This window comes from Balaenoptera acutorostrata, chromosome 2 (genome assembly GCF_949987535.1).
Source record: "Balaenoptera acutorostrata chromosome 2, mBalAcu1.1, whole genome shotgun sequence".
NCBI classification, from domain to species: Eukaryota; Metazoa; Chordata; class Mammalia; order Artiodactyla; family Balaenopteridae; genus Balaenoptera; species Balaenoptera acutorostrata.
In genome coordinates, this window is record NC_080065.1 from 46,553,191 (window position 1) to 46,567,442 (window position 14,252).

Below are 14,252 nucleotides of genomic sequence, written 5' to 3' on the forward strand. Positions count from 1 at the left end.
CTACCCTCCACCATGACCAACCTAATTTAGGCACTGCTCACCTCAATACTTATAACTGCCTTCCTGCTTCTAGTCTCTTTCTTCCCTCCAAATCATTCTGAACATTATTACTGATAGATGAAATCTCTCTAAGCATACTTTAAACTTGTCACTCTTTTCCTCAAAAGCTTTTTAAAGGGTGAATAATAATGCCAAATATTTCAGCTATTTAAGAACCTAAAAATTTGGTTTCAGTGTGCCTGCCCAATCTATCTTCTTCAATATTTAAATCTATTCTAAAAAAACCAAAACCCTCTACTCAGATTTTGCCCTCAAGCTCTAGAGAAAACAGTGAGCAATCTGGTTTCTACTCTGCTCATGCTGAAATTATTTTTGTAGTTTCCCAAATGCAAAGCAAATATTTAAGCTCTTCATTTTACTTGACTTCACCATGCCATACACAATTTGGTCTTACCTTTTATCATGCCCTACCAGCTACCCCTACAGACTTTAAGCTCAAGTCACAGCGAACTACTAGACTTTCTCTAACACATTTTACTATTTCAGAGTTTGGGCTTCTACAAATGCTATTCCTTGGCTCTAGAATGTCTTTCTCCAAACTGTTCTGCACTGTTTATATCTCAGATGAAACATCATCTCTTCTGTGGAATTCCCCCCCACTCCCACAAACATCTTTGCTCCCAATGCACTTGTATACAGTTCCCTAACAGGATTCATAACACTGGATTGTAATTTTTGTTTATATGTCTTGATATCCTGAGAATCTAACATACTCTGAAGCACATAGCGGACAATTAAGAGTGGGTTTTAAGGGCTTCCCTGGTGGCGCAGTGGTTGAGAATCTGCCTACCAATGCAGGGGACCTGGGTTCGGGCCCTGGTCTGGGAAGATCCCACATGCCGTGGAGCAACTGGGCCCGTGAGCCACAGCTACTGAGCCTGCGCGTCTGGAGCCTGTGCTCTGCAACAAGAGAGGCCACGATGATGAGAGGCCCGCGCACCGCGATGAAGAGTGGCCCCCACTTGCCTCAACTAGAGAAAGCCCTCGCACAGAAACGAAGACCCAACACAGCCATAAATAAATAAATAAAACAAATACTTAAAAAAAAAAAGAGTGGGTTTTAAAAGACTTTCCGGAATGGCCATATTATTCTAGTTAACTGTCACTCAAGTATACTATATGAAGAGATAGTATATTTACCATCCTTAGGAGCTCAGATCCTCAAGCCAGGCTGTCTAGGTATAAATTCTGGATCTACCACTTAATAACCGTGTGGCACTGGAAGAGTTAATTAAGCTCTCTATGCCTGGGTTTCCTTCTTTATAAAAGGAGAATAGTAAGATCTACTTCATAAGGTTATGAAGATTAAATGAATTAATATAAGCAGAGTGTTCAAAACAGTGACTGACAGAAAATAAGAATTACACATATATTGACTATTATAATTACTATACCTTGATTATTTCTGACCCTTCCCACAGATACCTCTATTGGAATGGGCTCCTTTCATTTTTCCCTTTATCCAAATCTTACCCAGGTTTCAAGGCTGACCTCTGTTAAATCCTTTGATCCTTTCAACTCTTAAATGGTTACTCCCTAATTTAAATACCTATAGCATCTTCTGTATCACTCTGCATATAATTAAAACTGCCTTGCATCCTTGTCATTTTTCACAAAATGTCTACCCAATTTCTGTAAACTCTTTGAAGGTCCTAAGGACGACTCATGCATCTTTGTCCATTCCTACAGCAAGTACTAAGTGCTTAGTATTTGTTATGTAAAACAATAAAGCTCAGTAGAAACTTCAGCTCTGATCAAAATGTCTTTGCAAAGAAATGGAGAAGACTGTGAGAACATTCCATGCTTCTCTAAGAGCCAAGCTGCAAATGTATTAGCGCCAGGGAATTCTGACTCCCATTAAAATAAGCTGCTCTGAAATAGCTTCTGGAAGAAAAAAACCCTCCCTACAGAAGAGTTTTGGGGAGTTCTTAAGTTCCCAAACCAAATTGTAGCAGTGGATCCTCTATAAGAAATGTGTTAACATGACACAGTGACTGATTGAGAGTACAGGATTTGCAATTACATAGATCTAGGTGTCACAGGGACCCTGAGCTTCAGTTTCCTTCTCTATAAAGTGGGTATTGTAACACCTACTTCACAGGTATATGATAATCGACATCCACCCTAATGTTTAACTGAAATGCAAATTCCCTTGGAAACATTTAAAATAAACTGAAAACACGGCAATTCGTAAATAACTGAACACATTTTTCATTACCTAAGAAAATGTATTAAATTAGCTGTGTGTTTATAATATTCTAAATTACCTATAAGAAAATTAAACAAGTGTTGTCAATAATATGGAATTGGGATGAAAGAAAAATTGTACTACAAAATTTATCCTCCTTTTCTGACACTTTCTCCATCCTGCAATTTTTTTCTTCCACTTGTGATTAAACACAAGTGTTCAAGATCGTCCCCAAAGAGAATATTTGGAAAGCACAATTTAACTTAATAGCAAGTTGGTTCTAACATTGTAGTATTCCAGCTTACAGTTAAAAAATACTTCCAAATAGGAATTAACATGAATTTAAGAAATTGTGATAATGGCGAATAGCTCATATGATGATCTGAGTAATTTCAAATTAAGAGTTGTTCCAACTTGAAGCTGGCAGTCACACAGTCTAAAGGGTTTGTTTACAGCACTGACTAAACCAAACACTCCAATCTTTTAGAATATTCATCCTGGCATTCTAACAAGTAATTATTTTAAAGCAGTATAATCGCTGAAATGCCCAATACTACACAAATTAAACCGAAATGGGTTTCCTTCTGAAGAAAAAAAGAAAAGAACAAAAGTGGCAGGTCTTATTTTTAAGCTGTGATATTTTTTTCAGTTTGAAAAAATACTGAAAAACAGAACCTTGCTACTTGGAATAATCTTTAAACTTGGGGGAGGGGGTGAGAGAATTTAAAAAGACAGAATTCGGCGCCTTTACGATACAGTGGTATGCGGGGTTCACTAGGGCCAGGCCATGTAAGCGATCAAAAGAAGAAAAGAGACATTAGCTTGGAAATTGTATAAGTATGGTGTAACTTTCAGAAACGTTGAAACGTTACCCTTTAAGTATGAAAAGATGGCTTTGGGGAAAGAAAATTCACCTCCGAGTTGAAAATGAAGGGTCAAGTGCGGGACTACTGGAATTTAAGGGGAGATGGAAAGGACTGGGGAAAAAGTGGGGATTTGGTAACCAAAAAGAGGTATGGTCCAGAAGGGCGTGTGTGTGTGTGTGTGTGTGTGTGTGTGTGTGTCTCTGTGTGTGTGTGTGTGTGTGTGTGTGTGGTGTTGGAAGTGAGGCTTGCACTTAAATCTAGGTGATAAAGTTGTGGAGATCAAATTCGGAGGTGTGGGAACAGGGAGAGGAAGGAATGTGGGGATTTCCAGGCTGGGATAACAAGAAGTTTGGGGCGCGCGCTATCGGGGCGCCCCTCTCCCGGAGAAGGGGGGCCCCCTCGAGTGCCAGGTCCCCGGGCCCGCCCCGACGCAGCCCTCCCCCTCCGGCTACACGGCCCTTCAACTCGACCACGGCCCCTCCTCACCTAAAGGGCGCGGCGACTCGCTCCTCCGCGTGTCCACAGTGCACGTCCCCCTCGGCGCCAGGCTGGGCCGGGCCCGTCGGCCGGCAGCCGCGGCCCCCAGCTCAGCTGCGTCCGTGCGTTCCCCACGGGGCTCCGCGGGCCTGTAGGTTCCTCGCCCGGGCCTCGGGTCACTCCCGGTTCCTTCCCGCAGACGCGGCACGCGGCCCTCCTCCCGCGGCGGGGCGACGCGCCCCCTGACCCCGCCCCGCGGCGCCCTGTAACGCCCCGCCCCCGGACTTGGGATCTGTAAGCTGATTGGCGCCCGCGAGACCCGACGCGCGCCGGCATTGGCTCAGCGGCTGCCCGAAGGCGACGGGGAGGCTCTCCGAGCGGCTGCGATTCCCGTAATGCGGTTCCCGGCGTCCCGGATTCGGGTCGCTGCGTCCGCGTCGCCGCTCCCAGGCGAGATCGAAGGGTTCTCCCCACCTCCCCTTTGCGGGCGGAAGGAGCGGAATGTTCCATTTTTCCGTGGAATAACGGGGTCGTGAACTGAAGTCCGGGTGCTGCCCGCGCCTGCCGTCCTCCCTTCTTGCCGCGGCCTCTTCGGCCTCCCTTCGAGGCCTTCCCCAGGGTACTCAGAGCCGCTAGGGACAGCCGGGTGTCCTTGGGGACCGGGGAGGCGTGGGAGCTCCTGAGGGAAAGTGAAGGGCTCGGTGGCCATGACTCCACACGAGATTACCGCAGATTGTGGCGGCTTCGGTCCAAGTCTTATGTAAACGAACCTTGCCACGATATATATTTTTAAGTTAGTAAATGAGTTTGGGTGTGATTGATCAATGAACCCCAGAGTTGGTGACACGCCAAGAAACTAGTTTTTCTTGCGGTTTGTACCTCCCAATCTGTGACAAAAATACCGAGTAAAAACCAATTTCGTTAAAACCCCTTCTTCCCCGCTCGTGGTCCGGAAAATGAACCTTCAGGCTCACTTTGATACAGTTTTTTTTCCAAAGCAAGATGAGAAGCTTAAAAGATAAGCGTGTGTGTGTGTGTGTGTGTGTGTGTGTGTGTGTAAAGAAACACACCCAAGGCCAGGACCTTTTGTGGAAGAATGGCAGACTATAGGAGGGCAATAATGGTTTAATGGACCTGAACAAATTATACCCATAAGTTAACAGACAATTATAAGGTTCTTCATTATATTGGGGATTCAGATAGAGTAAAGCACAGACCAAATTACCATCTCTTAGTTGATCAGATAATTTTTAAATGACACGGAAAAGTGGGCCTGCTACGTGTCTAGTGCTAAAGGAGTCCCAGGCAAGCTTGGGGTTGGTGCTGCAGGAGAGACAAAGCTCCACTGTGTTCGACTCTTGCTGCTGCCTGTCATCGTGTTATCTAACCTGTAGAGAGTGACTGGATTGTATTGTAGCTCTGCCATTTATGGAGGTTTTTAAAACAAACTTATAAAATGTTAAATTGGGGAGGAGATAAATTAGGAGTTTGGGATTAACATATACACACTACTACCTGTATATACAATAGATAACCCACAAGGACCTACTGTATAGCACAGGGAACTATACTCAATATTTTGTAATAACCTATACAGGAAAATACCTGAAAAAGAATACATATAGCTGAATCACTTTGCTGTACACCTGAAACTAACACAACATTGTAAATCAACTATACTTTGAAAAATTAAAATAAAAAAAGTTGTTAAAAGTTTTATTTAGCTCTATTGGACATTTATTTAGGGACAATGTATAGAGGTTAAATGTACCTTCTGTTTCCAAATTGCCTGAGTTTGAATCCTGGTGCTGCCATTTCCCATGTCTATGAACTTGGGCAGGTCTTCTCAGATTTCTCATAAACCAAATGAGAATAATGGTAGCAACCTAACAGGATTGCTACGAGGGTTAAATGAATTAAAATACATGAAGTGCTTGGCACATAGTAGGTGCTCAATAAATGTCAGCTGTTATCATTATTGAATGTGCTTTCTCGACCTTTTTGTATTGCAGTGTATATTGAAAATGATGATTCTTCTCTGGCATAGGGAGAAGATAGAGGGGAACAATATCTCACAGCACACTAGCCTGCCTTGTGCACTGGTCAGGAAAGCAAAGGACTGAGTTAGTTCTTTTGTGGATATCTTTGCATTGGCTAATACTAACCCGTAAGAAACTCACATTTTGTGGAGAATGGTTAAAGTCTAGGTTAAAACAAAGAAACAAGGGCTTCCCTGGTGGTGCAGTGGTTAAGAATCTGCCTGCCAGTGCAGGGGACATGGGTTTGAGCCCTGGTCCGGGAAGATCCCACATGCCGCGGAACAACAAAGCCCGTGCGCCACAACTACTGAGCCTGTGCTCTAGAGCCTACAAGCCACAACTACTGAGCATATCTGCAACAACTACTGAAGCCTGCGCACCTAGAGCCTGTGCTCTGCAACAAGAGAAGCCACCCAATGAGAAGTCCGCACACCACATGAAGAGTAGCCCCTGCTCCCTGCAAGTAGAGAAAGCCCGCGCACAGCAATGAAGACCCAACACAGCCAAAAATAAATAAATAAATAAATAAATAAATAAATTTATTAAAAAACCAATGAATCAATATTGGAGAAAGATTTTTCAGGACAGCAAGATTCCATCTCTCCTTGGCTGGAATTAGATGACTCTGCAGATACCTCTGTAGGGTACTGGTCCTGAAACAACCACTTTCAGGATAAGGATTTGTCATTAGCACGCCCTGTCAAAATGCAGAGATAAGTGGGGAAAAGTGACATATCAATTGAGAACTTTCCATTTGTGCTTTGGGACTTATTCGGGATTTTAGATGTGTCAGCAGCAGAGGGGGAACCTGTACAGTGAGAGGGCAACAAGAGGACACTGAGGTTACTCAAGAGAAAATGAACAAAGTTAGGGGAAAATGCTACAGAACAAAGGTGATAAATGTCGAAGACAAACTCTGCCTGCCTTGCTATTTGCATAAATCTGGCCCTGACCAGGATGGCCATTTACTTCCTTGCCTGTGCCCAGTTGTGTTTCTGAAACTCTGTGTCAGCCTTGAATTATCCTCCTGTCCTGCATCAACCTAATGATTTCAGCATCAATGATAATGACTCAGTTAGCACACTGACCTCACGATTTCTCATCCTTCTCTTTTTCAGTCACCTTCAGCTTCACTCTGATATCAGGAGCCCACAGATATAGCCACACCTTGAAGCCAGTCATCAGATGAAATTACTCCATCTGCAAAACTTGGGCTTGTGAGTTTCCCTCTCTACCCACAGCCACCTACCCTCTACCTCTCTTACTTACTCCCACTGAGTCTGTAGTTTGTCCTCAGTGTGACCTCCGATCTTTGTTCTCCTAGTTTATCAGTTTTTTCCCACCTTCTTTTATCTTCCTAAACTCTGAGAACCCTTTTATCAACCATTTTAGCTGCACTCTCACTAGTGTCTTTAATTCCCTTGACCTTCAGCCATGTTTACCTTGTCAATGTTATTTCCTAACTATTTCCCTTTTTCTTGAACTAGCAACTCTATCCCAACATTTATTCTTAGTGCAGAACCTTGTTTCATTATTCCCTGGAAAAACCAAGACCATCGTTTGTGAGTGTCCTCTTTTCCTCTAAGAGGAAGAACAATCTTATTCTTTTAAAACATTTCCTCCTAAGTTCTTGGTCCTGCCTTTACCAGGTTCAGTCCCCTAGTTTTATATTTTTCATTATTAGCATAAAATACCTTAGAAAATTTTAAAAATTAAATATTAACTCAAAGAGTTGGGGACAGCTTTTCTGTATGTGTTAAAATCTTTGTAACCTAATAATGTCTAATTCACTGAACAGAATTAAAAGTAATTAATTCAGTATATGTTTCAAAAAAATGAAGCAGCTTAAGGCACATTATAATCCACTTAATAAAATAAGTTTGGAATGAAATATGAACTTAAATCAAGTTGTAACTAAATTTCCAAGCTAGAAAACAGGAAAAATGCATTTCATAGCAACAAAACTTAGCAACATTATGACTCTGTTTCGAAAATACTACTGAATACAAAACTACAGTAATCAAAAACATTGTGGTATTGGCACAAAAACAGACATATGGATCACTGGAACAGAATAGCCCAGAAATAGATCCACACACCTATGGTCAATTAATCTTCCACGAAGGAAGCAAAAATATACAATGGAGTAAAGTTTCTGCTAACTTCTCAATTTTAAAATGATAGTCATAAAACTGTGGTCTTATAAGTCTGAATAATGGTCACCAGTAACTATAAGTGGCCTTCCAGTAACTAGAAGGGAGGAGGAGGGGCTTTTTGAGGTTCTGGTCATGTTCTGGTTCTTGATCTAGATGCAAGTTATGTGGCTGTGTTCAGCTTGTAAAAAATTTTCAAGTTGTACTCTTTTAGCATACTCATTTTTCTGAATATATATTATTCTTCAGTAATATTTTTATTTAAGTCTTTAAGGCATTTTGAGTTTATTTTTGTGTATGGTGTGAGGCTGTGTTCTGACTTCATTGCTTTACATGTGGCTGTCCAACTTTCCCAACACCACTTGTGGAAGAGACTGTCTTTACTCCAAAGCAGGGAATCCAGTCAAGCTGTGCTCAGAATCCTGACCCACAGAAACTGAGATAAATGTGTGTTGTTTTAAGATGCTAAGTTCTGCAGCATAGAACACTAATACAGCAGGCAAAAGTTGAAAGCTATCCATGTAAATGTTCATAATGAATGTTATTTTTACACATTCAAATCAAGCAGTTCTTAAGTCAATAAGAAGATCTGTATCTGGTGAAGGAAATTATATCAAACAGGAGGCTGCTCTGGTGTCCTGAAGACCCAGGAATTAAGGGGATCTCAACCATTCCAATTTATTCAGTTTATTTTTTTTCCATAAACATTTATTGAGTATCAGCTATGTGCCAGACACTGAGATTTGGATCTAAACAAGACTCACGTGTTGTTCTTCCCTCAAAGTCTAATGAGAGAAAGAGAGAGATAAATAAACCAGCAATTATAGTAAAGTCATAGAGCATTCTATGTAAGAGCATTCTGGGAGTGCTCCTGCATGAATACTTCAGGAACTGGGGATAGTAAGAACTCTGTGCTTATCTCTACCTCCAATCTTACGTCCTGTCCTCGGACCTTGTGGTGGATTAAAGATGGCCACAAATTCTTTAATACTCCTCTGTGGAAGATGAGGTCTATTTCCCCTCCTCTTTAACTTGGGTAGGCTTGAGTGCTGCACTGATTATTAAATAGAGTACAGAAAAAGTAACACTATGCCAGTTGGGGGGACTAGCCCTTAAGAGGAGCTTTTGCCTTGGTCTCTAGAAGTCCTGAGCTCTCGTGTAAGAAGTCCCACTACCTTGTTAGACCATGTGAGACGGCTGAGGCGACATGGAGAGGGACAGTGGCCCCGCTGTCCCGGCACCAGGCGTGTAAATAAAGCCATCTTAAAACTTCCAGACTGTATCAGCTGCCAGGTGAATACTACTGTGATGCCAATCAGGGCTACAGAGAGCAGAAGAATTGCCTCGCTGAGCCCTGCTCAAATTCCTGACCCACGAAATTGTGAGATATAGTAAAATGTTTGTTGTTTTAAGTCACTAAGTTTTGTTAAGGAGCAATAAATAACCAGAATGAAACCCTCAAATCCATCATGCACAATGCTGAAAATCTGACCATCTTATTCTTTGAAGGTCTGTCAATGCCTTCCTATCACCTTAGCCCCTTTTGTATGTCATAAAAATCCTCCTTCACCTGACCTCTACTCACTTCTCCAGCCTTATCTCTAATATAACCTCTAACTCCTGGCTGTCACATTACCAATTTGCTAATGGTTCCTGGGCCAGCCTCCAGTATACTGTTTCCTGCTTCCATGCCAAAGAAAGAGCTTATGCTGTTCTCTTGGCCTATTATCGCCTTCTTCATTTTCTTCATTTAACTTGATCACCTTTCTTCAGTGTCTTAGGGGTTATGTCCTCTTTCCAGAAGTCTTTTCTGACTTCTCCCTGCTCTAGGCCCTGAGAAACTCACAGCAAAAGAATGCAAATGAGGGACTTTCCTGGGGGCACAGTGGTTAAGAATCCACCTGCCAATGCAGGGGACACAGGTTCGAGCCCTGGCCTGGGAAGATCCCACATGCCACGGAGCAACTAAGCCCGTGCGCCGCAACTACTGAGCCTGCGTGCTGCAACTACTGAAGCCCGCATGCCTAGAGCCCATGCTCCACAACAGGAGAAGCCACCACAATGAAAAGCCCATGCACCTCAACGAAGAGTAGCCCCCACTCGCTGCAAGTAGAGAATACCCATGTGCAGCAATGAAGACCCAATGCAGCCAAAAACAAATTAATTAATTAATTTTTAAAAAATGAATGCAAATGATTCCAGGTGATCTCCTCTACTTCCTTTTTTCCAGAGTGAGCTAACTTCTGGGTCATTAGGAGAGAGCTTCTGTCCTCAGTCTTGACATGCCCTGGCATCTGTTGAGATGAACAATAGCCTTATGTGGCTCTTAGGTGTCATCACTGCCACATTAGGCACCTATGGAGATGCCTTTGGCCCACCTGGACTCTGGATATACATTCCATGCCACTTCCCACTTTCACGACTCATTGTCTTGACTATGTAGCCTCTTGCTCTTCTCTTTGCCTATGCCTCTCTGGGGCTGCTAGAGATTCAGAGGGGCTGCCTCAGGCTTTCCTTACCTATGGCACTCTATGTGGCCATCTTTAACTTACTTACTACTGTCATGATATTGTGGGCTAAGAAACATCTGCCTGCCAGGATTTCACATGGTAACAGATCCCCAACATCATCATGAGCCTTCATCATCTTTCCCCACCTTAGATCTAACCTCAAGGTAAGGGGCATGGTGGAGGACCTTTTCTTACAGCTTCAGTACCTCAAGTTCTCTTGCTTACCCTCATTTATCCCCTTTTGTGCTCCTCAACTTGGAAAGTCTCTATCTAGTCTGGAGGTGGGGGTGGGTGGGAGGTTGATGTTAGCAGAAGGGACAATTAAAACTGGTCAGCAAACACTCTTCCCAAATCTCTGTCGTATACCTGGACCAAGGCTTCTGAACTTGGAAGAGTTTGACACCTTTATTCTCTGCTAATGCTGTGCTAATTTTTCTAAAGCAATAGGGGTAAGTTAGTAAATAGGGGAATGCAGAGAGAAAAAGCATAATTTGGAGTGAATACTAAAATATCTCGATATACCAGAATAAAGTTTTTTGCTTCCAAATCTATGCTCCCTCTTCTCAGATTGGCCAAGACAGTCATAGGTAAGAAACCCCAAATCGGAATGAAGAGTGTCTACTTCTTTAGTCGGATTTCTGCCATGTGGGTAGTGAGAAGGGAGAGATCAACTAGATGAAAACTTGCTTTCAAGTACCTGGGGCCAGAGCTTAGAACTGGATATTTTCCCAGGGGTTGATTGACTTGGGAGCTGAGCCTCATAGGTCATGTAGAAAATTTCCCAGTGACATTCAAGGTGGCCCACACTCTCTACTGTGGTAAATAAAGGGAAAAACTAAAAAAGCTACCTGGCACTGAACTTCTTTTGGTGGCTAGCTCAGTTCTGCGTTGTGTAGCTGTGGGAGGGAAGGTCACCGCTACATGTCTCTCCCACCTTGGCTCTTTCTTCATGCCTTCCTTTCTCCTACACCCTCTTACCTCTTAACATCATTATCGTGGATGTTTTTCCATATACAGCCTTTTTCTGCATGCATGAAGGCAGAACAAGAAATGAAAGAATGAGCAATAGCTCCCGTGTGTTTACCTGTAATGGTAGGAGGTGGGAAGGAAGCTGAGTATGTCTTTAAATCTCTCTAGCGTCTCACTGCAGATGGGCTAAAGAACCCAAGCTCAAATGCAGAAAACTATTCAAAACCATTTAGTCTGTGATTTTGATTTAAAAAAAAAAAAAGATAAAATGATTTTTTTTCTAGGTAGGAATACGTTGTGCTGCTTTCTCTAACTGCTCAGAGACAAATTTTCGATGCCCGAATAACAAGGGTAGTCATAACAGCAACCATTTTCTTGAGTGTAGCTTTGTGACAGGAACTCACTGTATTAGGTATTTTATATCCCAATTAATCTTTGCAATGTGGAAAGTGTTGTCATTCCCATTTTATATATGGGGAAGCAAAAGCTCTGAGGGTTTAAGCAACTGGCTGAGGTCACACAGCTAGAAATCTGTTCATGGGGACTGAAACCTAAGTCTTTATTGCTGAAAGTCATATTCTTTAATGATGCTACATTGTCACCTCACCACATGTCTCACAAATGTCTTCTAATGATTTTCATTATTTTGTGCTTATCAAAATGTAATGAAAGAGGCTTTGGAGAAAAGTCTTTTCTACCCACAAAGCTCTGTCATGTTGTTCCCTCCAAATCAGGAATGTCATGGCGGTAATTTCTATGAGTAAGGATTATTATGTGTGAAAAATTTGGGACTTGAATCCCAAGACTCTTAAACACTCTGAAAACAGCTATTTATAAATTATAGTGTATAAAGTTATTTTTATAATTTAAAATATGTACAGTCAGTCTCAATTTCTGTATCAGCTAGGGCTCCTTATGCTAAGTGACAGAATAACCCAATACTACTTCTGAGAAGTCCAGAGGCTCCAGGAAAACTTTGATCCAATAACTCAAATGATGCCACCAAGGATGTGTCTTCTCTCTATCTCTCTACTCTGTTCCCACAGTATGGCTGGAGCCTTGGGCTCTACTCAGTGGTCACCTGCGTCATTACCATGTTTCCATTCTGTGGTGACAAAATACCTGCAGAAGTTTGAAACTTAACATTACCACACCATTTTAATAGGGGAAAAGTGAAAGCTTGCCTTTCCCCAAAGCTCTAGCAAACATTTCTTCATGTCTCATTGGCTCTAATTAGGTTACATGTCCACACACAAACCATGGCAAAGGGAATGAGCTAAGCTGATTAGCTTCAGTTCATTGGGTGCCACCTCTGTGGTTCACACCAGACACATGTCTGAGAATGAGAGGGTGGTTCCCTAAAGCAAATACAGGGAATTATTTCATGGAGGGAGAATGTACACTGGGCAGGAAATGGCAGGTTTCCATGGCACCCATGCTCCTACGGTCTAGAAGTATTCATATTTTCTAAGAATGTTTTTTACTTGCATATACTTTTTGTTTTGTTTCTTCATCTACCATTATGGCGTAAGCAATTTCCCATGTTGTTAAAAGCTCATTTTACTAACTACACTCATCTTGCTTTTATTAGCTCAATGAAATCTTCAAATAGAGTCCATCGATATAGATACTGACAGTAGATGTAGCTGGAGGGTATGGTAACTTCAAGTTAGCCAGGGTATTGTCTCAGAAGGAGGCAGCTGCCTGACTGCTCCCAACTACTCTTGCTTCTTCTACAGCTAAGCCTCAGGCCCCTCTCTGCATGGCTCTCGGGGTTTGGTTTGTGAGGGGAGAGGGTGAGGAGAGTGTAGGCTCAACCAGTATTTGGCCTACTTTACCCTATCACCACCATCCCCCGACAGAAAAACTGTAGACACCAACACATACTCCTTCATGACCTGAGAAGCTTTCTAGCTTGGGTAAAAAGACCAAACAGTGGGAAGAAATTAATTAGAATAATGGCACATTATGGGTGGAAGGAGCTGCCATTGTATGACTTTGAAAACCTTCAGCGTGGCCCTGGCATCAATCTCTGAAGATATACAATATCGCCTCTGTGCGAGGTGTTTTTCATTTTTGGTTGGAATTTTCACTTGTAAGAGGGCCAATTTCGCTAGGATTTGGCCAGAATATTTTAGATCCTGAATTTGTGGGTCCAAACTCATTTGTGCTTTTTCTAAATAGAATAGTTAGGTTGAATCTGTGGATTAACAGTCAACATTGTGCCAAGCAAAATATTTTCTTCTTTGAGGCAAGTAATGAGTTCCGGTTTTCTTCCTGAGCCTTTCACACATAAGGAAACAGGTCACATCATTAAAACTGCCTGGGGGGAAATTATATGATAGCATTTGTAAAGCTAACATTCTAGAAGAGAGGGAACCATACAAATACAGAGAATTATTAATTGCTATTTTGTGCCCTCAGATGACTTGACGTTTTGTGTGTTAGTCTCTAAGTGAAATTCACAGTGATCACATTATGTGATGGTGCAAGGCACTGGCCAAGGGGTAGGTAGCTGTTGGCTCTGATTTCTGTTCTGCTGGGCCTTGATGGAAGCAACCAGTTAGGTGAATAGAGGCAGGCAAACACCTTTTACATGATGTGCAATTGGTAATGATTTGGTGTTTATGATTATGGGTCTGAGAAGAGTCACTGGAGAGGAGACAGAAGACCAGATAACTCTACCACTTCTCAGCTCTAGTAACTTTAGGCAGGTTACTTGTCTCACCTGAACCTCCATTTCCTCATCTGTAAAATGGGAATATAATCTTTTTCAACAAGTTATTAGGTGAACTTCCCTGGTGGTCCAGTGGCTAAGAATCCATGCTCCCAATGCAGGGGGCCCGGGTTCAATCCCTGGTCAGGGAACTAGATCCCACATGCCGCAACTAAGAGTTTGCATGCCGCAACTAAAAGATCCCGCACGCAGCAACGAAGATCCCGCATGCCGCAACTAAGACCCGGCGCAGCCAAATAAATAAATAAATATT

The 14,252-nt window shown here is 42.4% G+C and overlaps 1 protein-coding gene across 1 annotated transcript in view; it reads right to left on the reverse strand.

Moving 5' to 3' along the window:
• IL6ST (interleukin 6 cytokine family signal transducer) overlaps positions 1-3,841 on the reverse strand; it is a 50,567-nt gene extending 46,726 nt beyond the window's left edge. Inside the window, exon 1 of the mRNA XM_007195601.2 lies at positions 3,601-3,841. The gene's annotated coding sequence lies outside the window, so the exon portion shown is untranslated. The remainder of the gene's footprint in view (positions 1-3,600) is intronic.
• Between the last annotated feature and the right edge of the window lie 10,411 nt (positions 3,842-14,252).